This window comes from Lepus europaeus, chromosome 8, assembly GCF_033115175.1.
Source record: "Lepus europaeus isolate LE1 chromosome 8, mLepTim1.pri, whole genome shotgun sequence".
Lineage (NCBI taxonomy): Eukaryota > Metazoa > Chordata > Mammalia > Lagomorpha > Leporidae > Lepus > Lepus europaeus.
In genome coordinates, this window is record NC_084834.1 from 3,383,192 (window position 1) to 3,410,856 (window position 27,665).

The window sequence follows — 27,665 nt, forward strand, 5'->3', positions numbered from 1 at the left end:
TGGTTGACTTGTACCATCAAATAGAAACCAATTAGGAAAATAGCATGTTACTATAAGTCCTATTATCACTTTATAGAATAGAAACTGGATTTGGATTTACTCAATGTCTAGTTCAGAAATTATTAAATATATTTTTATATAACTTTTTGCTGATCACTGACTAGAACTGAAGGGTAGTTCTGGAACAATACTGTTACAATAAAGAAGTTGTTTCTTCATTCTGACTCGTGATGTGAAACTACGGGTGTCAGTACTTAAGGGAAACAGATTTTAGCAGCTAGCTTGCCTTTGTTGATTATGAAAATCAAGTATTAGAATTTCCTAGTTAATGCCAAAATTGTGATCCTTACAAAGATGAATAGACTTCATGATCAACATGCAAACAAATGACAGATTTTTCACACTGTCTGACTCTGGAAAATATTTTGGTATAATCAGATGTCTGATTACTAAATTTTCCTTACGTACAAATGCAATTTAATTGGAGAATATGAAAGTTATACCAAATAAATATCTTAATTTTCTGGCTTCATTTTTAAACATTTTGTGTATTTTTATAGTTAAAGAAAATTATAAAATCACAGAAAATATTGGCAGAAACACATTTTTCTTGGATTTTGAAATAGGAAGTTGCAAATATATGCCTATTTATACCCAAGTCATTTAGTGTCTATCCCTCTTCCCCAAACGCATGTGTAAAAGTGTACTTCAAAATGTTTCTAGAAAATGAGTATGAGAGAAAAACACCATGCTTGGATTTAAAAAGTTGGTTTCATGAACATAAACTAATAAATTAATTCCATTTCTTTGTACATTTCCTTACAGTATCACTTATTTAGCTACCCATATGCCACTGGCCAAATTAAGCATCTTCCAGATCTAATCAAATTTACAGACATTCATGAGGTTTCTTTTTTATTCTTTTCAAATATTTATTATCTATTTGAAAAGGCAGTGTTACAGAGAGGCAGAGACAGTGAGAGAAAGAGAGAGAGAGGGAGGGAGGGAGAGAGGGAGAGAGAGAGAGAGAGAAACCTCCATACACTGGTCCACTCCCCAGATGGCTGCAGCGGCCAGTGCTACACCAATCCCGAGCCAGGAGCCAGGAGCCTCCTGGGGGGTCTCCCATGTGGGCTCAGGGACCCAAGCACTTGGACCATCCTCTACTGCTCTCCCAGGCCACAGCAGAGAGCTAGATCGGAAGTGGAGCAGCTGGGACTTGAACTGGTATCCACAAGGGACGCTGGCACCACTGCCAGCAGCCCACCTGCCAGGGCACAGCACTGCTCCTGACTCATGAGGTTTTGTAAATTGTTTTCCTAGCATTAATGATAGCACAATAACATTCAATACTGTGTGTTGCATGTACTGGTCTCATTTCTTTGAGTTGTATTTATCTGGAAGTACTTTGGAATCTCTTTTCATAAAAAAAGATGTTATAAATACATAAAGAAAAACGGAATGAAAAAACTGAAAGTTAAAAATATAAATATCATTTCTCATTACAATCTTCAACAAGTCATTTTTATATGATACAAGCAATTTAAAAATGTATGTATTTATTTTAAATTCAGAGTATCAAAGTGGGAGACAGAGAGAGAGAGACATTAATCGTCAACTAACATAGGCCAAAGCCAGGAGCCAGGAATTCCATGGGGGTCTCCCACATGGATAGCAGAGGACAAGGACTTGGTCATCATCCTCTGCCTGTGCAGGCACATTAGCCAGAAGCTGGATTGGAAAAATAGTAGCCAGGATTCAAATATGGGATGCCTGCATTGCACTCTATGTGCAATCCACTGTGCTGCAAAACTGGACCCCTAGTCTACACCTAACGAACTGATAAGCCGGGGAATTTAAACACGTCCATGAGGTATTTTTGGTAATATTGGGTAAGGAAGGATGGATACCATGTAAAGGTTTTTTTTTTCAAATTAAGAAATAAACCAAAGAAAATACAGTCAGGAGTCTAAAATGCTTGCCTCATGATTTTTCCTTTTAAGCTCTCACAAAGCTGCCTTTGTGTGTTGAGAAGAATGAGCAGCAGCATTGCCAGGATTGAAAAGCTACTCCAGTGAGGATTCTCCATGGATTTCTCTGCTAAAAGTTTGGTTACCTCCTTTTAAAACACCCTCATATAGACCAATAACCCTGATGAACATAGATACAAAGATCCTCAACAAAATACATGCTAATTGAATCCAAGGACACATCAGAAAGATCATTCACCCACACCAAGTGGGATTTGTCCCTGGTATGCAAGGATGGTTCAACATTTGTAAATCAATCCATGTGATACATCATATTAACAAATTGAAGAACATAAACCATATGATTATCTCTATATATGGAGATAAAGCATTTGATAAAATGCAGCATCCTTTCATGATGCAAACCTTAAGCAAACTGGGTATAGAAGGAACAATCCTCAACACAATCAAGGTAATTTATGACAAACCCATAACCAGCATCTTATCGAATGTCCACAAGTTGGTAGCATTCTCCCATCAGATATTAAAGAACAAGGAGAAAACAGAGCTACTGATATCAGAGATGATACCCTAAACTTTATACAAAAAGGTGGCCCCTTAGAGTTCCCCAGAAATGCTATCTGGGGTGCCACATATGCTACCGGAATTTGGGGTGCCATACATTATCACCATACGCTTATTAATAAATCCCCAATATTAATAAGCCCAAGAGGGTTCTTGCCTAATATTTAGAGAAGAATTCTAAATACCAGCACAGATAAACAAGGCAGCATGGTACATTGTAAGCCTTTATTTAGTGTGAAAGATGCATAGGAGAATGAGAGCTTTATTAAGGGAGAGGTAAATCTGGGTTCATCCTGAGCACCAGGAACCAGCCACATGGAGGAACATCTAGGCCTTGAAGCACAGGCTACAGCAAACCTCCTCCTGGCAAGAAGCAAGGGCAAAGAGAAGGGCCAGACATACCATGTCCCAGGCTTTTAACCCACTTCCAAAGGGGAGTGGTTAATTAACCTGATTGGCTGGTGGGCACCCAGGTGAGGCCAGGTAGGGCATGAGGTCACACAGGGCATGGCAAAGGCATGGTCTTCCAGCTCACAAATCTAATCGCTTTTAACCTGTATGCCTGCCTACTTCACTACTAGATTAGGGTAAGGGAAATATAAAGGGAATGTTGGTAAAGATCTTGAGACAAAATACACATACAAGAAAACAAAGCAGAGGTAGTGATCACAGGGCTCCTTGACTTCAAAGAAAATACAAAGAGGAACAAGGAGGAGTAGGAGGGAGAAATATTGATAGCAACATACAAATTAATGTCTATAGGGTTAAGCCTACTTCAGGAATGACTAGATGCAAGCATTCAGAATGGGATTGTATGAACTTGATTTTACTTCTGCTTTGATTTACTTTACTGTGATTCTATGTTCAGAAGGCAACAAGGCCAATGAATAGCTCAAGGACCTCATTAAGAGAAACTATTTTAAGCACAAGACTAAAAGACACATGTTTGGGCCAATGTGTTCAACTCAGAATATCTCAGGTGTTCAGGTGACATGGTACTGTGAGAGTATATGCTTAGATAGGTGCTGTCCCTGAGGCTAATATATTTGTATATTATACAAATTGTATATTCTATATATAATATTTGTATATTTTCATTATCATTTATATCCAAATAATAAATATAGAACATTTATTTTGTGTAGGTCATTAAAATATTTCCACTGGGGGCTGGCGCTGTGGTACAGTGGGTCAACGCCCTTGTCTGCAGTGCTGGCATCCCATATGGGCACTGGTTTGACACCCAGCCACTCCACTTCTAATCCGGCTTTACGCTATGGCCTGGGAAGGCATTGGAGGATGGCCTAAGTCCTTAGGCCCTTGCACCCTCCGGAGACCCGGAGGAAGTTCCTGGCTCCTGGCTTTGGATTGGCACAGCTCCGGCCGTTGAGGCCAATTGGGGAAGTGAACCAGTAGATGGAAGACCGCTCTCTCTCTCTCTCTGCCACTCCTCTCTCTGTGTAACTCTGACTTTCAAATAAATAAATCTTTAAAACAAAATAAATAAATAAAATATTTTCACCTTCTCAATACATGTCATATGTTGGTTTTATATGCGTGGAAGCATTTTTGGAACTCTCAAGATAGAAACTGCAGTATTTCTTTGCCAGTAGCCCCTGCTGAGTCCAGTTATGCACTGGGCTGTGGGAGTCTGAGTTAGTCCCTGAGAGGTCTCAGTGCACTGTAGTTTAGTTCGTCTCTTGTGTAACCGCTGCCAATTGTGGCAGGGGTGTGTTTCTATAGATTTCAATGCGTGTCACCGAGTATGGACGATGGGAGTGTACTCAGGGAGAGATCACTGAAAAAGATGGCAGCAAAGATTGCACTGACTTCATCGCATCAGCAACGAATCATCGTCTCGTTCACTCTGAGTTCTAAGAATTAGGCTGTACACTCCTCGGGTATATTATTCACACCTGCCTAAAGAGATTCACAGGCTATGCAAGATGACTTGAAAATGTTCTTGCAAAAGTTCAATTAACAGATGTTAGTTTTGTAGAAAACGTTTAAGTGCATACATAGTTTTTCAAAAAATATGGTTTTCATGAACACTCTGAAGACCTTCTGTTACCTAAAGGTAACATTTCAAATAGAATTCATTTATAATAGAATTAACTTAAAAACTGGATCACAATACTTTGAATAACAGGTACCATAAAATTAATTTAAGCAGTCATAGGATAAAATGCTTATTATTATCATTTCATAGCTTTGGCATAATGTTAGTTCCATTAAGATTTGAAGATGGAATCAAGATGAAGGAAGTTTTTGATAAAAGGGTTGAGTTTCACAAAAAAAAAAGGAAGGAAAAAAAATCTGGGGAGAACCTCTGTAAAGAATTTTTTAATGGACCAGAAAATTAGGCAAGGAAATCAAATATGTACTTTAGAAGTGGTAAGAGACTAAACTACCTTTCTTAAAGGGTTATCTATTTATCTATCACAAATTGTCCAATATGCATTTTCAATTGACATTTGATCATTTTTATTGTTGCTTAGTCATTAAAATAAAAATTTCCAATGTTGTCAGAATAGTATTTTTTCTAATACTTCCAGAAATCAGTAAGTGCATCAGAAATATTTACATAGTATTTTGAGTAACTATTATGTAGATCAGATCTTCTTTCCTTAATTTTAAGGCAAACAGGTTAATGCCTGAGTCTTTATTCCTGGTTAGGAACAGTTTTGTTACTATTAGGATACTCATATTTTGCTGCAGTTATACTAGCATCTGACCCAAACTCCCTAAACACACCTTAGGGCATTTTAAACAACATATCACTGCGAAGGATGATGACTGTTTTCACATACCTGCTGTGACATAAAATTTCTTTCTGGGCATCAGTAGAACTATATATTTTTTTTAAGTTTGTGTGTCCCACTATCTGAAATGAGCACACGAGAGGTGTGTCTTGCTATAAGATTTTAGATATTTAGCATTCCACCAAAAAAAAATAACTTTAAAATAAATAGCTTTGATTTATCTGTTCATAGGTTGATGGAAATTTCCACTGTTTCTACCTTTTGGCTGTTATGAGTAATATTACAAGTAACGCCTGCTTTCAAAATTAAATAAATAATAAATAGATGACTGCCAGTGAAACATATATTTAACAACTTTATAGAGATTCAAAGAGTGATGAAAAGATTAGGAGAAATGTGTATTATGAAAAAAAAAAGCTGTGCATGTGTAGCAAAATGCTTTGCACCAAAACATCTCTTAAATCTATTTTTCTATAAGCTTTTTGAAGTTCCCTTTTCTATTGCATAAAATTAAAATGCCAGAATTTTGCACTGCTTTGTGCATACACTGACAAAACCGCTACCCAGATAGAGACAGAACATGCCTTTCCATCACCTAATCCAGTCTCCTAGTTCCCCTGTACAGTTAATCTGCTCCGACATTCCCACCAGGCTACCAGGAACATGATTGTTAAACAATAACATATTTTTAAATACTATATATTGATTAAATACTATAACTTTTATGCATGAACTATAACAGTGCATGCTATTTTCAAAATATTTTTGAAGTCTATGTCATTCCATCTGTTGATTATTCATACTTTAATTTTAATCTTACTTAGAATTCATAATTTGATTACTACTACTAAAGATTTCTTTTAAAAAAATATTTGTCTTCTATATACAAGATCAGGGTCATCCAGGTTAGGTTTCTGTTAAGAGTTTATTTTTCTTTAAATTATTGAGTGTGTGTCACATTCTATTGTTTCTTCCCTTATGTTTTAAAGTTTTTGTTGATACATTGAAGACCATCTTACCTTCCTTGAGGAATATTGTATCTTCAAAACATGCCAATTGCTGTGTGGCACTTGAACTTCTGCAGTTTGATTTTATGTTTTGTTTTCCTATATCTGTGAAAAAAGTAATTTTCCAAGTCCCTTTAACAAATTAGGGCTTAATCTTCAATTTTGTCTCCCCTATGAATTTTGTAGAACTTGTTGCAGATGATAGAGATGAGTCTAGAATAATTCCACCAGTAACTAGTGCGTGCTTTTTACAGCCCTTCTCTTGTCATAGTTGAATGGTAGAGGTCTGAACATGACAGTAGGTCAAAGAAAACACCACTTCCACAAAACTGCCTGTTACTTAGTGTTTCTGTTCTCTTTACCACTGGGTGGCATCTTCCTGCCTGCAAGTCTCATATGATGTTGCTCTGAGTATTTCTTGCTCAACTCTTGGCCAAAAGATCTTGGGGAATCTCCTCTCACACTTGTAGGGTTCCCTTGAGGGCACCTATTCTCCTTTTTGGTGCTGTCCTCTGCTGTGTTTCAGCCACTTCAGCTCCCATGAACTCCTACTCCCCAGCCTTAAAGGGACCCTCAAACTCTAAGTACAGCTTGCTAAGCAGGCAAGAGGCAATTTGGCAACTTGTGTCATAGGTTTCTTTCTTTTTGTCATTTCAGTCTTGTCCCCAATGCTAAAAAAAGTCTAATATAGGTGGCACCCATCAATATTTGTTAGAGGACTAATAATAATCTGGAATTAACTAGTAGGTCAACAGGATGGATGTCAACTCAACAAGTTTGTAATTATACATTCACACTACATTACACAAAATTAGGATGCAATTCATGTAGAAAATGATGGAGAATTCCTGTGTCTTTCCCTTTAAGTGAAGATTTCATTTAAAAAAAGACAATAGGATTCCTTTTTCAGTTTTGATTTTTTAAATTTATATTAGGGCAGTGTAATGCATGAGCACATATATACAGCATAAACTGATATAAATAGGTAATTAACACTTTGAATTTAATGCATTTTAAGTTTTTCATTCTCATTTTAAATTATTCTATTCTTCAAGTATCCACAAGGCATTGGAATCAGATAAAGATTATGTTATCTAAAAACCAAATAATGATCGTGGAGCTCCCCACATACCAATTCTTAACACAGAGAAACAGAGCAAATACCCTTCACTTGAATATTCTAATTATATCTCATAGGTGAGAAACAGAGAAAAATAAATTTCCCAGGATTATATACATTAGAAAGGTGCTACATCCTTTTTGTAAAGATACAGATTTTATGTTGTTGTACCGCTCTCAAACAAGTATCCATGAAAATGTGAAATTTTTTTTTATTAAGAACTCTGTTGTCTTTTACTGTTTTAATTGGAATAACTTGAATGAATCTTACGTCTTGCATAACCAAATCCTGAGGAAAAAAATCAGATTTGATTTGATGACTGCATGTTATCAATATGAATTTTCAGATAGATGGAGTAACTAGACAGTCGTTTGGGGTTATAGATTTTGTGAAAAAGAACTATACACTTTGAGAGCATTGGACTTGGGCAAGATGTAGAAGATGTAGAAAGTCCTAGAGACTGAATATTTTTCCACTATATTCCATTATTGTGTCTATTCTATCTCTTGCCCTCTTGCTCCCTCTTTTTTCCTCTCTTTCCATTTACACTATGGAAAACCGTGATTTTCATCACACACAAATACCTAGAATAAATTTAATACCTCCCACCCTCCCACAAAGGAATTACAGGCACAGTCATATTGTGCAGGTAGTACTTTGGTAGTGCAGTGTTATGTCTACAAGAAGAGGTGATTTCCTTTGTCATCGGGTTTTCTTGCCTATTGACTGAACTGTAGACGCTCTATCTGCAGCTCCGGATACCATCTAAGTCAATGCTATTTGAAAATTCATGTAATGAAAGGCAGAGGGGAGAAAAAATACACCTTGGTCTCCGGCAAGAGGGAACTCCGGCACAGTTCTGGATCAACTATATCGTTAGGAAAACAAGAGCGTATGTTTTAAGCAATTATGACTTGAGGTGTTACGTTGCCAATTTCTGAAATTTGTATCAACACATTCAGGTAAGCAGTATGCAGTCTGGTTAAAGTAATCTGTGTAACATTCAAGGAGAATATATTGACTATCTATGAAAGTGTGATAATACACTTTCACAGCTTACACTTACGCAACTATAATAGATAAAATGCATTCAGAATATTATGGACTTCCTCAGTCTCCAAGGCAACTAATTTTCACATTTTATATTTAAAGTGTGGGGGTTTTTGTATGTTAAATACATTGTGAAACTGATTTCATGTAAAGACCAAAAAATAATTGTTTTGACATTCTAACATTACAAAACAGACTAATTTAAAAAATTTTTCCAAAATCATATTTTGTAGAGAATTTTTAAACTACATACATACTTAACTACAAAACAAACACACATTGACAAAAAAAATTCAAAAACAATTAGCAAGAACATTTTTCCTGACTGGAATCATTTTTGGATTATTGATTTATGTTAAAGCATCCTGAAAATTAGCAAATACTTTGGTAACACAATGAACTCTAATGTGGTATCATGTTCATTGAGGAAGTTGTGTCTTTTCTGTAACTTCTTACATTACAAAATTGGACATTTAAGCAATTTAATCCATCATCAACCTTAAATTCCTCTGGTTTTCCTAAGACCAGTTCTATCACTTCCCATAGTTGGCTAGTGAAGTCTGTACGGTTTTCTAGGTAAGATCCCATCATTTTCAAATAAAACTAATTTGCTCTTTCCAGGTTGGATGCTCTCTTCTTTCTCTTGCCCAGTTGCTCTGGCTAAAACCATACTTTGTTGAACAAGAATGGACATCCTTGTTTATCTCACATCTTAAAGGAATGTTTTCAGATTTTCCCCATGTAGCACAGCGTTAGATGGGAGTTTGTCATATGCACACTTTATTCTGCTGGCATATGTTCCTTTTTTACCTCATTTGCTGAGGCTGTCATAAAGGGTGTTGCATTTTACGATTGTGCTGCTATGTCTATTGCAATAATCCTGTGGTTTGTATTCTGCACTGTGTTGACATAATGTGATTTCTGTATGTTGAACCATCCCAGTATTTCTGAGACAACTTCTGCTTGATTGCACTGTATCATCTGTTTGATGTGCTCTAGGATCTGGTTTTGTGATATTTTATTGAGAATCTTTGCTCTTATTTTCATCAGGGCTACTACTCTGCATTTTTTAAGATTGATTTCCTTATTGGAAAGGCAGAGTCACAGAGAGAGGGAGAAACAGAGGGGTGGGAGAGATAGATAGATTGATTGATTGATTTCATCTGCTAGTTCCCTCTCTAAATAACTACACCAACCAGGGCTGGGCCAGGCTGAAGCCAGGGGCCAGGAACTATATGCAGGCCTCACGCATTGGTGGTAGAAGCCCAACAACATGGCCGTCATCTGAATTTCCAGGAGCATTAGCAGGAAGCTGGATCTGAAGCAGATCAGCCAGGACTCTGAGTGTCACTGCGATATGGGATGTCAACAATGCAAGTGGTGGTGCATCACCCTACACCACTACGCCAGCCTCATGTAGCTTTTTATGTTAGTGTGCTTTGGGTTTTGGTGGCAATCCTCATCAATGTATTAAATGAGGGCACTTTAAAAATTAAAGGAAATGGAATTACAAGTTAAGTATAATCTGGTACAAAACAGTTTAGTACATTTCAAAATAACTGTAGAATTATTTGGAGATCTCCAACACAGAGATATAATCGAAAATATTTGAGTATAGGAAAGTGCAAATTATTTGATTTGATCATCATACATTGCATGTATGTGCCAATTACAATAGTGTATTTCATAAATAGGTGTACATATTATATGTAAATAAAACATTTTATAAAGTCTACTTAGGGGACAGGTGCTGTAGCACAGCATGTAAAGCTGCCCCCTGAGGTCCTGGCATGCCATATGGGCACTGATTTGACTCCCAGTTGCTCCATTTCCAATCCAGCTCCCTGCTAATGATCCTGGGAAAGCAGTGGAGGATGGTTTAAGTTCTTGGGACCCTACACTCACGTGTGAGACCCAGAAGAAGCTACTGGCTCCTTGCTTCAGCCTGGCCATTGCTGCCATTTGGGGAGTGAACCAACAGATTAGAAGATTTCTCTCCTTCCCTCTTTCACTCTCCCCCCCCCCCTTTCTGTAACTGTAACTCTTCCTTTCAGATAAATAAAGCTTTTTAAAAAGCCCGCATACATGCATTTTAGATTCCCCAGTTTGTCCTTCTATTAGTCAGCTTTTTGTTACCTCAACAAAAGACCCGAGGCAAGCTATTTACAAAAGAGAAAGCTTTCTATTGGCCCGTGATTCTGGTGGAAATGGTTTATTTTGGCTCAAGCTTCCACAGTTCAAAACTGGACAGGCCCCACTGTTCGGTCTCTGCTGAGGGCAGTGGATGTCTGTGGTTGGAGGGCTTGAGGGTGAGGTACCACATCGTGAGTCGGGAAGCAGAGAGACAGGGTCCCATGCGAGGTTTGTAACCAACCTTTCATGAGAAGTACCTTCCAAAGGTTTGTCCAGAAGGAGGGAAGGACCCCCCAGCAGGCCCCGCCTCCAAATCGTCAGACTAATCTGACGTAGTGGCTGGTTAACATGTGTGGCCCTGGCATCTCATAGCAGCATGCTGCTTTCATTACCTGATTCTCTCCTTCCTCTCTGGCTCCCTGCTGACGCACCTGGAAGTGGCCCAATACCTGTGGCTCCGCCACCCGTGAGGAGACCAGGACGGCATTACTGTCTTCTGGCTTTGGCCTAGCCCAGATGAGGCTGTTGTGGCCAACTGGGGAATGAATCCAGGGTGGGATTTCCCCATCCTCCCTCCCTCCCTCCCTCTCTCTCTCTCTCTCTCTCTCTCTCTCTAGCTCACTCTCACCTTGCCTTTCAAACAATCAAGTATTTTTTTTTTTCATTGCCATCCTCTTAGTAATATTAACATATGACTTTGGAGTTTAAACATCTGCATGAGTTATAAAACCAATCATATTCAAATTATACAAGTCCCTAAATATTTGAAAGGTCATCACTATACACAAGTAATGTTACATTCTTTCAATGAGATAAAGATGCAACACAACTGAGGTTCTCTTGGAAATTCTGGAGTAAATAATCAGAACTCCAAATATTGTCAATTAAAATAATCCCTCAAAAAGTAGATACAATATCTTCCAGAGGACTTACCAATCCATACACCATTGGAGAGTGATAATTAGAATAATTTAGATTTCTTCTATGAATAAAGATTAACCTTATAATTTACTAAGTAAAAATTATAAACTTGGCCTTATACAAGGATTATTTTTATTAGTTTATATGGACATAGTGTTTTAAAAGGTCTAGAAAATACCCAAAATGAGAAAAAGCCCCAAAAGAAAGTAAACATTATAATATTAATGGTGCTCAGAAAATTAGATCATAATGTAATTATTGAAATGTATAGAAAATATAACATTGTAATATAACTATTGAATTCATAAAGAAATTAATAAACATTACAATAAACTAACTGTTTTAGACTTGTGAAAGCTCTCTGTTGTGAAGTGATTACCAACATTAGGGGCAATTATAAACGTCATGAATTCATCAATACAAATCTATTTTTAAAAGATTTTTTATTAGAGAGAGAGGGGGAGAGACAGGGAGGGGGGGAGGGGGGCAGGGAGATCTTCTGCTCACCAGAGCACTACCCAGGTGACCACAACGACCAGGGCTGGCTCAGGTTGAAGCCAGAGACAGAGCTTCATCCAGGTCTCTCACATGAGTAGCAGGGGCCCAAACACTCACAACATCCTCTGACATTTTGCAGGCCATTAGCAGGAAGCTGGATCAGAAGTGGAGCACCTGGGACACAAATCGGTGCCCATATGGGGGGTGAGCATTGTGGACAGCATGCTTGCTCACTGAACCACTACACTGACCACTACACTTTCAAAAGCAAAATTACTACCAAAATGTCTTTACATTCTTAATAGAAACAAGTATATCCAATGTAGATCCATCTGTATTTTTGTACTTGATATATGTTGGTGTGTATAAGTTAATACACAAATTTTCCAAAAAATCTTAGCCTTGGCTTTTTTAAATACCAGTATATTTATCTAAGACTTAAAATACTGTGTTAAATTTGTTAAAAAGAAATTTGGACTCCATAGGCAATAAAGCATATGCTACTTTAATTTTGTTTTAACTTAGCACTATTTTGGGTCATGAAGAAAGATTAGACATATTTACTCACTTCAATAAGTCAGTAAAGAAGTAAGATTTGAAGGGTTGTTAAGTAACATGCTGAAGAGAAACAGGAAATTTTAACACTTCTAACATTCTATTATTTTTATTTCTCAATTGATTTTTTTTCTATTATAGATTGTTATGTCAGGATCCTTAATAGGTATGGATTTTTATCTTACTTGAAAGCCATCTACTGGGGCCAACGCTGTGATGCAGTGGGTAAAGCTGCTGCCTGCAATGCCAGCATCCCATATGGGTGCCAGTTCAAGACCCGGCTGCTCCACTTCTGATTGAGCTCTCTGTGATGGCCTGGGAAAGCAGTGGAAGATGGCCCAAGTCCTTGGGCCCCTGCACCCACGTGGGCTACCTGGAAGAAGTTCCTGGCTCCTGACTTTGGATTGGCACAGCTCTAGCCATTATGGCCAACTGGCAAGTGAACCAGCAGATAGAAGACCTGTCTCTGCCTCACCTTCTGTGTAATTCTGACTTTCAAATATATCTTTTTTTTCAAATAAATCTTTTTGTAAAAAGTCATCTACTTAGTCTTACACAGTACAAATACGTGTAACTATATTTACACATATGCAACATGTATGCATACATATAGTCACACATGTAGATACTGTAGAATGCTGTTTCAGTCATACTATGGCTACAATGTTAATGATATCCACAAAAGCCATTCAAGCTTACTGAGTTATGCTATGTGTCCCTTGGCCTTGTGATGCCATCTGGCTAAGGGATTTCCAAACCGGGATACATGCTACCTCAACACAGATACAACTTCCATAAGCCTAGAAAAATGCTTACTCTTAAGAAGAGTAACTGTAATGAAACTGATGGAAGAAACACCTCGTCACTGGCCCATATGGAATAAAGATATAGGAAAGGCCAAAGATCCTCTGAACTTGACGACGGTCTCTGAACAGATACTCTCCCGTACGCTTCCCGTCAGTGCATCTGACCCCTCTGACTGTGTCAGGCCCAGGCCAACGGCCCACTCCTACCATCCACCTTGTAGGAGTGATTGCAGAATAAACTGCTTGACTGTCAGACCATGTCTTAGATCCATCTTTGATGTGAATTAGACCAATGGGAAAGGTTGCCTCTGGTGTCCCCTTGAAACCTCTAAAAATGAAATATATGTGTATTATAAATACTTATACATGTGAATGTAAATGCATATCGTATTTCTGAACTCACATGTGCACATGTATGTATGTGTACTTATATGCACACACGTATACATACACACACACAAAGATCTAGAATCCCCGTGTTAAAGACAATGGCCACTGAGGCCAGTCTTATGGCACAAGGGTTAAACCTCTGCCTGCAACATCTGCATCCTATATGGGAGCCGGTTCATGTACTGTCTGCTCTACTTATGATCTAGTTCCCTACTCATGGTCTTGGAAAGCAGCATAAGATGTCTCAAGTGCTTGGGCCCGAATACTCGAGTGGGAGACCTGGAAGAAGCCCCTGGCTCCTGTCTTTGGCCTGGGCCATCTCTGACCATTGCTGCCATTTAGGAAGTGAACTAGTAGAAGAAGATCTCTATCTCTCCTTCTCTGCCTGTAACTTTTTAAAATAAATAAAAGAATCTTTCAAAAAGTAATAGGCAAAGAGGATTTAGCACTCCCAAGGGGAAAAAAAAAAACATAAGTGTAGAAATAGCCATTCATTTTCATGAGTATCGATCTAAGCAGGGTGAACTGGTCAGTGTCAAATGATGCCTGCACTGCACAGGCAGTGGGTCAGTGGGTGCATTAGAAGAGATGGATCCCAAATCAAGAGCCACTGACTTAACACAGAGCTGCTGATGACCCGCCTATCTAAGAGAGATAGAGTTTGTCCTTACCCTTGGATACAACAACAACCTTTTCTGGGTGGGTCTTGAGACTTCACTAGCCCACAAGTTTCTGGGATAGGAGTCTTCATACCATAATGTATCCTCTATCCTCTATCACACCAAAGTATACACTGTCTAAATATTTCCAAGATGACACTCCTTTCCTTTGTTATGCATAGCAAAGTTTTGAGTTTCAACGATAAATTGATGTATTCACTCAGGGCAGCATATCTAGTAGAGAGAATTTATTTTTGCAAGTATGCAAATTTTACAGAGATTATGAGTGCCCTTTGCTCAGAAGATCCACACAGCAGAACTAGGAAGTGTTCATGGAGAATCATGTGTCCCGGTGGACACCTAATCTTATTTGTGGAATTTAATGATTCATCTAGTACAGCTATTTTTATATAATAATACCTACAGAGAATTATTTAAATGGCACTTTAGAAAGTTAAATGTTAAACATGTATGTATTTATGTAATAATACAACAAGAATTATTAAGAACTCCCCATACTTTTGAACAGCAAATAGAAATATGTCACCCTAGTCTTAATTAACATACTTATTGCTAATTCATGCTAGTTTGGTAATACCTACTAGAATTGAATCCAGATCACAGTAATCATTTTCTAACACCTGATAAAGATTCAAGGATAATTCCTCTGTGAACTCCTTAAGAACTTCCGCTCCTTCTCTTTTGCAGCTTTTCTCAGTAACCCAGAAAAGTAATTATTTGTTGCTTTTTAAAGCAATTTCCTGTGTATCACAAACTCTACAATAAAAGTGCCAATTTCACAAACAACACAAACTATCTAATAAGTGATATCATGAAATTTCACTGGTGAATAATTACTCACTAATTTCTTGATCTTTGGGTCAAGGAGATTCCCTTGAAATAAATCAAGGCATTTCTATGCAATAGAACTTGAGATAAATAGTACCAAAATGATCTCAAAAAAAAAAAAAAAAGTCACCGAAGCCCAGTCAACTAATCTTCTACAAGGGTGGAAAGACTATACAATGAGAAAAAAGCTGTCGTAAAAACAGGATGTGTGCACATGCAGATGAATAAAATGTGAATATCTCAGATTACACACAAGTCACTCAAAATATATTAAACACTCAAACATAATATCTCGAACTATAAAACTTTTGGAAACAAAGACAGCAGAAGACCTTTATGACATTGATGTTGGGGATCATTTCTTGGATATGACACCAAAAGCATAAATAACAAAAGTAAAAATAGCCAAGTGAGACTTCTCCAAAACGCAAGTTTTCTTAACAGCAAAAGAAACAATCAACAGAATGAAAAGGCAACCTGCAGAATGGACCAAAATATTTATAGACCATACATTTGATCAGGGATTAAAATGTAAAATAAATAAGAAATCCTACAACTTAATCTCAAAATCCAAATTATCCAATTTAAAAATGTGTAAAGGCCTTGGAAAGATAGCTCTACAAAGAAGGTGTTTATATAAAATATCTTGTAGATTAATGAGAAGTTGTTTCATATCATTGATCATGCGATAAACCCAAATCAAAGCAACAGTGACATGTCACTTCACACCTCTTGAGATAGATGGCTGTCATAAAAAACAAAATAGCAAATGTTGGCAAAGACGTGGAGAAAATGGAATCATTGTACACTTTAGTTAGTAATTTAAAATTGTGCAGCCACTGTGGAAACAGAAGGGAGCATCCTCAATATATGTAGACATGCCATATATTCCAGCAATTCTAATTCTGGTTATACATACAAAATAAATAAAATCGAGATCTTTAAGTGATATTTATACTGCCACATTAATTACATCGTTATTCATGTCAGTCAAAGTGTGAACAAAAAATGAAAAGCTTGTATATGGATAACTAAGGAAAATGTGGTATATATACACAATGAATTATTACTCCATCATAAAGAAATCCTGCTATACACAACAACAGAAATAAACCTGGAAGGAGGGATGCCAAGTAAAATAATCCAGTCACAGATTAAACGCAGCATACCACCGTGGATGTGAGGTGTCTAAACTTTTCACACCCACGAGAACAGGGAGTAGAATGGGGGCATCGAGGGACTGAGGGTACACTGAAATGAGAATACGCTGAGTATTGGGTTTAATGTTTCATTTACTCCAGATGAACAAATTCTCGAGATCCGCTGTACAACAGTGTAACTTCAGTTAGCAAGCTGCATTGTGTACTTAAAAACTGTTAAAATTATTGATTCCATATTAAGTTTTCTTAACAAAATAAAAATAAAAGTCAATACGTTCCATTTTCACTTGTTTTACTATTAAACTTTCTGTTTATCAATTTTCATTTTATCTGTAAGGCAGAGAGACACAAAGAGACGGACAGACAGAGGTCTTCCACCTGCTGATTCACCCCCTAACTGTTTGCAACAGTCTGGGCTGGGCCAGGCAGAATAAAGGAGCCATCAGTCCACCTGTGTCTCCCACGTGGGTGGCAGGGATTTAAGTACTTCAGTGACCACCTGCTCTCTCACAGGGTCCACACTAGAGGAAATCTGGGTGGAAATACATCTATCCAGGATGCAAACCAAGCATCTGTTATGAGATGTGGGTGACACAAGTGGTAACTTAACTGCTGAACCATATGCCAGCCTCTATCAGCTGTCATTTTAAATTTTTTAGCTACAAAAGTATTTTGATTACTCCTAATGCAGTTTTAAAGATTTCAATTCAACTTAACATTAAAATGTACATAGTACTCCTGTGATTTATACTGCTTGGCTAAATGATTACAATAAACAAGATGCATTGTTATTTGTAAAGATGTACACATTAGTGTACTAACAACAACATTTGAATTGAATCCATTGATACTAACTAGATGTATTGAGGTATAACACCAGAGAGCCGAAAGTGACAGACTCATACTGTAATAAATCCCATTATATAATACACAGTGAAATGGTTTAAATGAAATATAGTGATAACCAGACAATATAATCTTGTTTATTATATAATGCTTTAGCTTTTAGAGTAGGAATTAATGTATTTATATTAAATAACTTAAAAATTCATGCCCTCACTCATATTAACCACACTTCAAGGGATCCAAGATTGCATATGGATAGTGAAAACTACAGTGGATAGGATAATGTTAGTGAACTCCTTAGATGTTCTTAATCCTGAAGTGGAATTCAGGATGTATCTTTCTATTCGTGTAATAGATGTAGCCTGTGTTGGAATTTAAGAAGTCACCCCAACAAATCCCTCTTCAGAATAACTGGAATTTAAGTATCTGAAGGCCACAGCGTCCTACGGCAAGTCATCCTGGTACCCTAACAAACTTCCCACTGCAGGTTGGGGACTGATGGATGTTGGTAGCATTTTTTATAAGGGAGAATGTCACACAAGGAATGTAAATTTTGATGGCGTGAACGCAATTATGCTGAGAGGTGAGAAAGGTTCAGAGCGAGGAGGATTTTTTTGAGAAAACAGAACAAGAGGTTAGAGCCTCTTCATGCAGCTGACAGCAAGGAGCTCCTGTGCAGAAGAAACTGCGGGAATCGGAGGGGGAACTTTAAGGATTTAATCAATCCTGAGCAAAACTGGAAACCTGACTGTGGGCACGGATGCAGTCCCCAGTCAACCAAAGAGATGTGGCTAATAGTTTGACAGTGAGCTTGCTTCATGAACTCCTGTTCCACTTACTGACTAAATAATTGAGCCTAACAGATTCAATGTGTTTCCTTATCCCAATTTGGAAAGTCTTAATAACAATCCTAGCAAGGTTTTAAATATTTGTGGTTTTCTTTTTTCCCCCAGAAACCTTTTATTTAACGAATACCCACTTCATACATTTCATCATCACAACTTTAGGAATGTGGCGATTCTTCCCACCATGATCACCTTCTGCCTCTCCTTCTAACCCTAATCAGAGGGCTACCTAATTTCTTAGTTCACATTTCAGTTGTCCCTGCCTCCCCTGGGCTTGTGGGGGTTTCTCTGGGGCACCAGCCTCTTTCTATACGACCTCCATCAGGGGCCTTGCTGAGAAGGGCACCAATTTTCAACTGGCACTGTAAGTGAGCAGTGAAAATCCGGAGCAGTGCAAACATGGAGCAAAGATGGGGATCTTTGAATCCTTTCTCAGCTCAGGCTTTCTGTGAAACCATGGTACAAGACAGAGTCCTATCTCACACTTGACTTCATACATGGGCATTTTCCACTTTAATTCAATTGGAGTCACTCCTTTTGGGATTGATGTGCTTTGTTTAACTGTCTTCCTCCTGTTTTCCAGATTACAAGAGGAGGGGAGTTATCGTCACTATTCCCAGATCTCTATACCAACTCTTCTCCAACTTCAAGAGTTCTCAGATACTAAAAATATTGTTTATTGTTCTATATGTTTATATATCCCAGTGTTTAAAAGCTAAGTGATTCCTAGAACACTCACCAATCCAACACTTTGCTAATCTCAAAGTTAAGTGACTTCTGGTACAAAGATCATAAATGGCTGATTTAGACTTTGAGAACATGAATTATCGCTTCAAAAATTCCTCCTGTTCCTTAGAGTCAGTAGTAACAGGAACCTGGTCATTCCAGTCCAGAGAGAGTCACTCAGCAGAACAGTAGAGCACCTTGTGCTTCTGGGAGAGATTTGCCTGTTCCAGCTGTCCTGTATGTTCATGCATTTTAAAGGCATACAAGGGAGGGAGGGGAGGGAGGGAAGAGAGGGGAGGAAGAGGAAGAGATTGATTGATTGATTGATTGATTGTACTATCTGCTGGTTCATTCCCTAAATGTTCACAACAGAACAGCCAGGGCGGGTTAAGCCAAAGCCTGGATCCCAGAACCACATCTGTGTCACTCATATGAGTGGCAGAGGCCAAAGAACTTGAGCCATCATTAGCTATCCACTTTCTTCCATGCCTCAGTTCTTACAAAGCAGATTTATTGTACTAGGGGACTTCAAAAAGTTCACACTAAACAATCATCAAATCTCAAAATGTCCATTTCACTCCTATATATTACATTTTTGGTACTCTCATAGTTACCGCAGATCAGGGAAAACATAACGGTATTTGTCTTTTGGGAATAGTGGTTATTTTTCCTTCTTACTATTTGATGAACTCTATTTAGTGTAGGGTTAGTTTTTGTTTGTTTGTTTTTTGTTTTTGTTTTGTTTTGTTTTTGACAGGCAGAGTGGACAGTGAGAGAGAGAGACAGAGAGAGAAAGGTCTTCCTTTGCCCTTGGTTCACCCTCCAATGGCCGTTGTGGCCAGCGCACTGCGCTGAAGCCAGGAGCCAGGTGCTTCTCCTGGTCTCCCATGCGGGTGCAGGGCCCAAGCACTTGAGCCATCCTCCACTGCACTCCCTAGCCACAGCAGAGAGCTGGCCTGGAAGAGGGGCAACCGGGACAGAATCCGTCACCCCGACCGGGACTAGAACCCAGTGTGCCGGCACCACAGGTGGAGGATTAGCCTATTGAGCCGTGGCACTGGCCTAGGGTTAGTCTTATGAGTATTAAGTAAACTGAAATAGACTGCTGTAAAAATTAACAGAGGGAATAAGGAAGGAGGAGGAGGAGGAAGGATTGGAGGATGGCAGGAAGGAGGGTAGGGTAGGGTAGGGCAGGGTAGGGTAGGAGGTATCATTATGTTCCTAAATCTGTATATATGAAATTTGTTTACCTTAAATAAAATTTTAAAAAGATCCAAAAAGAAAAAAAGATCCAAGTATATTGATACCTCATATGAGCATCTCAGGGGGCATCTCAACTGATGATCCAAATTTCATCTACACCCTCAGAAAATCCTATGCTATTTATCCTAGAAAAACTAAAATTCTAAGTTTATTATTTTGAGCAGAAGAATACGAATAAGAGGGCTCACAGACTAAAAATTTGTAAGAATATGTAGTTAGCTCATGTTAGGAATCATGTATTCATAACTCCTAGATTATTACTTAGCACACAGACCAAAATACTATGTAAATATGTCACTGAATATAAGCTTTTATTTGCCTACTCTACTCTTCTCAGTTTATAATTACGTAAAAATAACAGTTATATAATTGAATAGCTTAAAAACATGGGCTCTGTTATAAAATCAAAATAATTGTCAAGAATAAAGTCCCATATTTACTAGGAGTTTCTAGAACATGGATCACTTATTTGAATGCAGAATTATATAAATACTCATGACCGCAACTCTTTTTTGAAATAGGGTCAATTGAGTAGTTTAATTCTAGTAAAAGATTCATTCTCTATGTAGATTCTAATAGGACTCCAAATCAATTTAGAGGGTAATAGCTAATATTTGATTGACATTTTGCATACTCACTCAAAATTCACCCTTAATTCTATCGTCTTTGATAGTGGATAAGTAGGCTAAATTATTGCACATACACATTCATTCCTGGCCTACTCTTGTCATGATTATATTATTTTCTTGCAGTGCTGTCTGTACATATGGTAAAATATAGCCTTTTCCTATGCTGTGACAAGTGTAGGGTTTACCAAGTTGCCACTTCTTGAAGGTATTCGACAGAGGGCAAGCACTTTAACAGGGTTCAGTGTATCTCCTTCAAGGCAGGTGGTTTTATTGTATATCTCTGATACTCAGTGAGGAAGAAAACTAAAATGATATTTTAAATTTAGATGGCATTATCCACAAGGAAGAATAGGGAGAAATGGGGAGTTGAGGAAGAAGACATTGATGAAACACATTTCCTGAGGTTTTACGGCTTTTTAAAAAAAATTATTTTATAAGGTAAAAGTTACTTTGTCTAGAGATCAAACCTTACAAAATCTGGAGCTAGGCATAATTTGTGTATATCCGTATTTCCACTATAAGCAGTACCCAGAACTTGGTCTTGCTACCTCTACACAACACAGGAGGTATATTTTCCTGAACCTTTCAGCTTCAAACCATACAGTGCTCAACATCAAGACTGGGACTTCTCTGACTGTGTCCTCCAAAAACACAATGTTCTGAGTTCCCCTAGTTTGACTTTTTAAAGTACTATTAAAGACTTTATCATGGGTTTGTAAATTTTAAATTTGCTTTCATACATTTTTACTTCATACTATAATACAGAATGATAATGAGGGAAAATCCTCTCCCTAGAAAACCAGCTGGAGAGAGAAAACACAATGAATGATGTAAATAATTCAAGGACTTACAAAGTATTAGAAGGATCAGGGGAGATGTAGAATAGTGAAATCAAAGGGAAGAGATTTAACTCCATTGAATTATAATACCTATTTAATGAGGTTGTAAGAGTTAGCCTTCATTGAATATTAAATATTATACTTTTATATAATGCGATTACTCCAACCATTAAATTATAAAGATTTCATGTGTGGAAAGACAAGCATCTCATTTGTGTAACTGTAATTATTCATATTATAATGAAAACTGTTAACTGTTACAATTTAAGAACATAGATAATTCATGAATTCTTTATTTGGACATGACATGTAAATAGAAAAGCTGAGGTTTTCAAATCCTTTATATCCTTGACTTCCTATTAATATTGTTACAGTTGTGGGTTGTTCTGTGTGTATCTGCATGTGCTTACTTTATAGTATATCTTATTACTTTGCAAATGACTTATGTGCAAATTAAATGCAATAATAAATATTTTTAGATATATAATTTGATGGAAAGTCTTTTTGTCATTGTCTTATTAGTTTTGTTTTTTTTTTTTGTTTTTTTTGGTTTTTTTTTTTTTTTTTTTTTTTTTTTTTTTTTTTTTTTGGACAGGCAGAGTGGACAGTGAGAGAGACAAAGAGAAAGGTCTTCCTTTGCCGTTGGTTCACCCTCCAATGGCCGCCGCGGTAGGCGCGCTGCAGCCGGCGCACCACGCTGATCTGATGGCAGGAGCCAGGTGCTTCTCCTGGTCTCCCCTTGGGTGTAGGGCCCAAAGACTTGGGCCATCCTCCACTGCACTCCCTGGCCACAGCAGAGAGCTGGCCTGGAAGAGGAGCAACTGGGACAGAATCCGGCACCCCAACCGGGACTAGAACCCGGTGTGCCGGTGCCGCAAGGCGGAGGATTAGCCTAGTGAGCCGCGGCGCCGGCCCTTATTAGTTCTTATTATTTGGGCCCCTGAGACATTATCAATACTTCATTATAATATGCATTGTAACATTTTTATTGACAGTAATTTTACATATTTACGGGCTGGAGTGTGACATTTCAATACATTCAAACAATCTACTCCTCAAAAAAGGGGTAAATAACGTCCTCCCTTGACATTCCTTCATGATTGCATTCTGGGAGCTTTTCTTCTATTTGTTCATAGAACATCGACTAGGTTTTCGACAACTATGTCAAAATCTGCTATGCAATACTAAATTTCTTCAGTCTCTGATTTGAGGCCATAAACTAAATTCCCCTATCCCTTCCTTCTCCTTCAGCCTTACTAGTAATCATCATCCCGTGTTCAGTTTGAATTTCTTTTAATTTCCCACATATGAGACAGAACATGCAGTGTTTGTCTTCCTGGGTTCTGCTTCTTTCATTAATAGAATGTCTTCCAGTCCCATGTGTTTTACTGAAAATGACAAAATTTCATTTTTCTTATGTCTACATAATATCCCATTGTGTATATATACCACATTTTCTTTATCCATTCATCTGAGGAAGATGTCTTGGCTGATTTCCTATCTTGGCCTTTTAGAACAGTACCTCAAAAATCCTGATGAAGGAGGCATTACATTGACACACTCATATCTTAGGTTTGGGACACTTACCCAAGTAGTGGCAATGTTGAATCATGTGGCAAGTCTATTTCTAGCGTTTTAAGAAACCTCCATATTTATTTCTACAATTTTTTTTTGACAGGCAGAGTTAGAGAGACAGGGAGAAAGGTCTTCCTTCCATTGGTTCACCCCCAAAATGGCCGCCACGGCTGGTACACAGTGCCAATCCGAAGCCAGGAGCCAGGTGCCTCCTCCTGGTCTCCCATGCGGGTGCAGGGCCCAAGCACTTGGGCCATCCTCCACTGCCTTCCTGGGTCACAGCAGAGAGCTGGCCTGGAAGAGGAGCAACCAGGACAGAATCCGGCGCCCCAACCGGGACTAGAACCCAGGGTGCCAGTGCCATAGGCAGAGGATTAGCCAAGTGAGCCACGGCACCGGCCTCCACAATTATTTTAATAATTGACATCTCCACCAACAAGGTATGAGTTCCTCTTTCTCCATATTTTCCCCAGTATTTATTATTTTGTGTTATCAATAGCTTTACTAACAGGAATATGGTAAAATTTCACCATGGTTTTGATTTGCATTTCACTAATGGCTAGTGTTTTTTATCATTTTTTTACATATTTCTGGCTATTTGTACTATGGAGAACTATCTACTTAGCTCTTTTGTCCATTTCTTAATTGGACTGGTTGTATTTTCATGGTTGAGCTTATTGAGTTACTGATACATTCTGAATATCAATCCTTTGTCAGATAAGTAGATTGCAAATACGTTCTTCCATTCTGCCAGATGGCTCTTCACTCTGCTGGTTGTCTAGTGTTTCTTTGGTTGCCTGCTATTGGAGTCTTATCAAAAAAATTATTACCTACACCAATGTTTTGAAGTGTTTCTCTTGTTTTATTCCTGCAACTTCATAGTTCCATGTCTTATATTAAGTTCTTGAATATCTTGAGGTGATAAGTAGGTGTTAATTTCATTCTTCTATACATGAATATTCACTTTTGCCAGCTCCATTTATTGAAAAGGCTCCTTTGTATAATGTCTGTTCTTGCAACTATGTTAGAAATCAGTTGCTGCTGCCGTGGCTTAATAGGCTAATCCTCCGCCTTGCGGTGCCGGCACCCCGGGTTCTAGTCCCAGTTAGGGCGCCGGATTCTATTCCGGTTGCCCCTCTTCCAGGCTAGCTCTCTGCTATGGCCCAGGAAGGCAGTGGAGGATGGCCCAAGTGCTTGGGCCCTGCACCCGCATGGGAGACCAGGAGAAGCACCTGGCTCCTGGTTTCGGATCAGCGAGATGCACAGCCGCAGCAGCCATTGGAGGGTGAACCAATGGCAAAAAGGAAGACCTTTCTGTCTCTTTCTCACTATCCACTCTGCCTGTCAAAAAAAAAAAAAAAAAAGAAATCAGTTGACTGGGGCCAGTGCTGTGGCATAGTAGGTAAAGCTACCGCCTGCAGTGCTGGCAACACATAGGGTGCCGGTGCGAGTCCCAGCTGCTCCACTTCTGATCCAGCTCTCTGCTATGGCCTGGGAAAGCAGTAGAGGATGGCTCAAGTCCTCGTGCCCCTGAGCCCACATGGGAGATGTGGGAGAATGTCCTGGCTCCTGGCTTTGGATCGGAGCAGCTCCGGCCATTGCAGCCATCTAGGGAGTGAACCACTGGATGGAAGACCGACCTCCCTCCCTCCCTCCCTTCCTCCTCCCTCCCTCCCTCTGCCTCCTTCCTCTCTGTGTAACTCTGACTTTCAAGAAAAATGAATAAATCTCTAAAAAAGAAAAAAAATCAATTGAATATATTAATGTGGATTAATTTATAGCTTCTGTATTCTGTCTATTGATCCATGTGTCAGCTTTTATGCAAGTACCACACTATTTTAATTACTATAGCTTTGGAATATCTTTTGTAATCAGGGATTGTGGGGCCAGAATGTCGGTGCACTGGGTTAAGTTGTCATCTGTGATGGAGACAATGCTTGTGAGTTCTGCATCAAGGAATGCACCTGGGAGAGCACTGGAAGATGGCCTGAGTGCCTGGGCCCCTGCACCCAGGTCAGAGACTCAGATGCAGTTTCTGGCTCCTAGATTTACCCCGACCCAGCTCTGGTTGTTGCAGCCATTTGGGGAGTGAACTAACAGAGGGGATCTCTCTCTCTCTCTCTCTCTCTCTCTCTCTCTCTCTCTCATTCCCCCTTTCACTCTCATTTTTTGCCACTCCCTCTCTGTAACATTGTTCTTAAAAAAATCATTGATTGATTAGCATGACAAAGTATTATGAAGTTATGTTTTATTTTCTGCTCAGGGTCATTTTGACTATTATGAGTCTTCTGTGAATAACATTCATGTTGATCTCTCAAATTTTTACTTCAATAATTATTCCCTTTGTTTCCCCACCACTTTTCAGTCTACCTCGAGTTATGTTTAATGATTCCTACTAAATCAAAATAAACAATTTCCAAGAATATAATTTCTTAGTGTGACTTACAAAAGATATCCTCTGCTTCCATATGTCAGTAATGTGTGGAGGTTCCTAAGTAGCACTTACCAGAGAACACAGGTAGAGGGCTTGTGACACAACTATAATTATGAGTTGTTTATAAACAAGGGAAAGTATGATTGTGAGTATTGTAACTAAATAGCTTACATTGTAAGGGAACTAAAATTTCTGGAAATCAGTGATAAACATGAGAAATAAGATAGGAAATTAATTGAAACTGAGGCACCTCAGAAGGCTAGAAATGAAGAACATCCTCACAGAAACTGTATACTTAAAGCATTTGTCCTAGAGTGGCCTTCACCCTTGCCATGATCCAAGCCAACAGGAAGGTCTTTGGCACCGTGGTAAACCTATCAGTTGGGACTTCTCCATCTAATATCACAGTGCTGGAGTCAAGTCTCTGCTGCTGATGGCAGTCTGCTAAAATGCATACTCTGGCAAGCCATGGTGACTACTTCAGTACTTGGAGCTGTATCATACACACTGGAAAACCCGTCATGTGTGCTCAGCTCCTAGAATGGGCTCCAGCAAGGGACCACTGAGGGCATTTGGTATGTAAGTCAGTAGATGGAAATTTCTTTCTGTCTGTGTATTTTGTGTCCATGCATGCCTCTAAAAAAATGATTTAGACCAACAAAGCCCCAAAACACACAGCCCACATCCCCAAAACTGAAACAAAGAGGAAAACAAAAGATCAGTAAAAGAAAGTTGGTTTTTTTAAGAAAACAACCAAAATCGACACTTCATTGGCCCAGAAATATGAAACAAGACCCCTACCTTACACCTTACACAAAAATCCACTCAAAATGGATCAAAGACTTAAATCTACAACTCTCTACCATCAAATTATTAGAAAACACTGGAGAAACCAAACAAGACATTGGCATAGGTGAAGAGTTCTTCAAAAAGATCCCAGAGGCACAGGCAATCAAAGCCAAAATTGACAAATGGAATTACATCCAATTGGAAAGCTTCTGCACTGCCACAGAAACACTCAGCAAGGTGAAGAGGAAACCAACATAATGGGCGAAATTATTAGCAAACTACACAACTGATAGAGGATTAATACCAAGAATATATAAAAAGCTCAAGAAACTCAACAACAAAAACCCAGTTAAGAAATGGTCAAAGAGCATGAACAGGAACTTTTCAAAAGAGGAAATCCAAATGGTCAACAGACACATGAAAAAATACTCAGCATCACTAGCCATCAGCAAAATGCTGAGCAGAACCACAATAAGGTTTCACCTCACTCCCATTAGAAGAGTAACTTTCATTCAGTAATCAACAAACAACAAATGCTGGTGAGGATGTAGGGGGAAAGGTACTTTAATGCACTGTTGGTGGGAATGCAAACTGGTATAGTCATATGGAATCAGCATGAAGATACCTCAGAAATCTGAATATAGACCTACCATATGACAGAGCCATCCCACTCCTGGGAATTCACCCAATGGAATGAAATCTGATATGAAAGAGTTATCTGCACTCCCATGTTTATTGCAGCTCAATTGACAACAGCTAGCATATGGAATAAACTGAAATGTCCATTAACTGAAGACTGGATTAGGAAATCAAGGGATAGATATATACCATGCAATACTACACAATGGTAAAAAAAAAAAAATTAATCCTGTCATCTGCAACAAAATGGATGCAGCTGGGAAAGCATTATACTTAGTGAAATAAGCCAGTCCCTCAAGGAAAAATACCATATGTTCTCCCTGATCTTTGTTAACTAACAGAGCACCTAAAAGGTACCTTAAGGAAGTGAAATTGACATTTTGATATATGATAACTTTGAACAGCCCTTGTCTTGATTGTTGAGGAACAGTTTTTTTTTTCCATACTAGTTGTTGAACTCTTTACTTATTATGTGTATAAATTTAATTGAAAACAGATGTTAGTAAAATACAAGAATTGAAATAGGAGAGGGCGGAGAGAAAAGGGTGGGAGTGCAGGTGAGAGCAGATAGAGTGGGAAGAATCACTATGGTCCTAAATTTGTATTTATGAAATG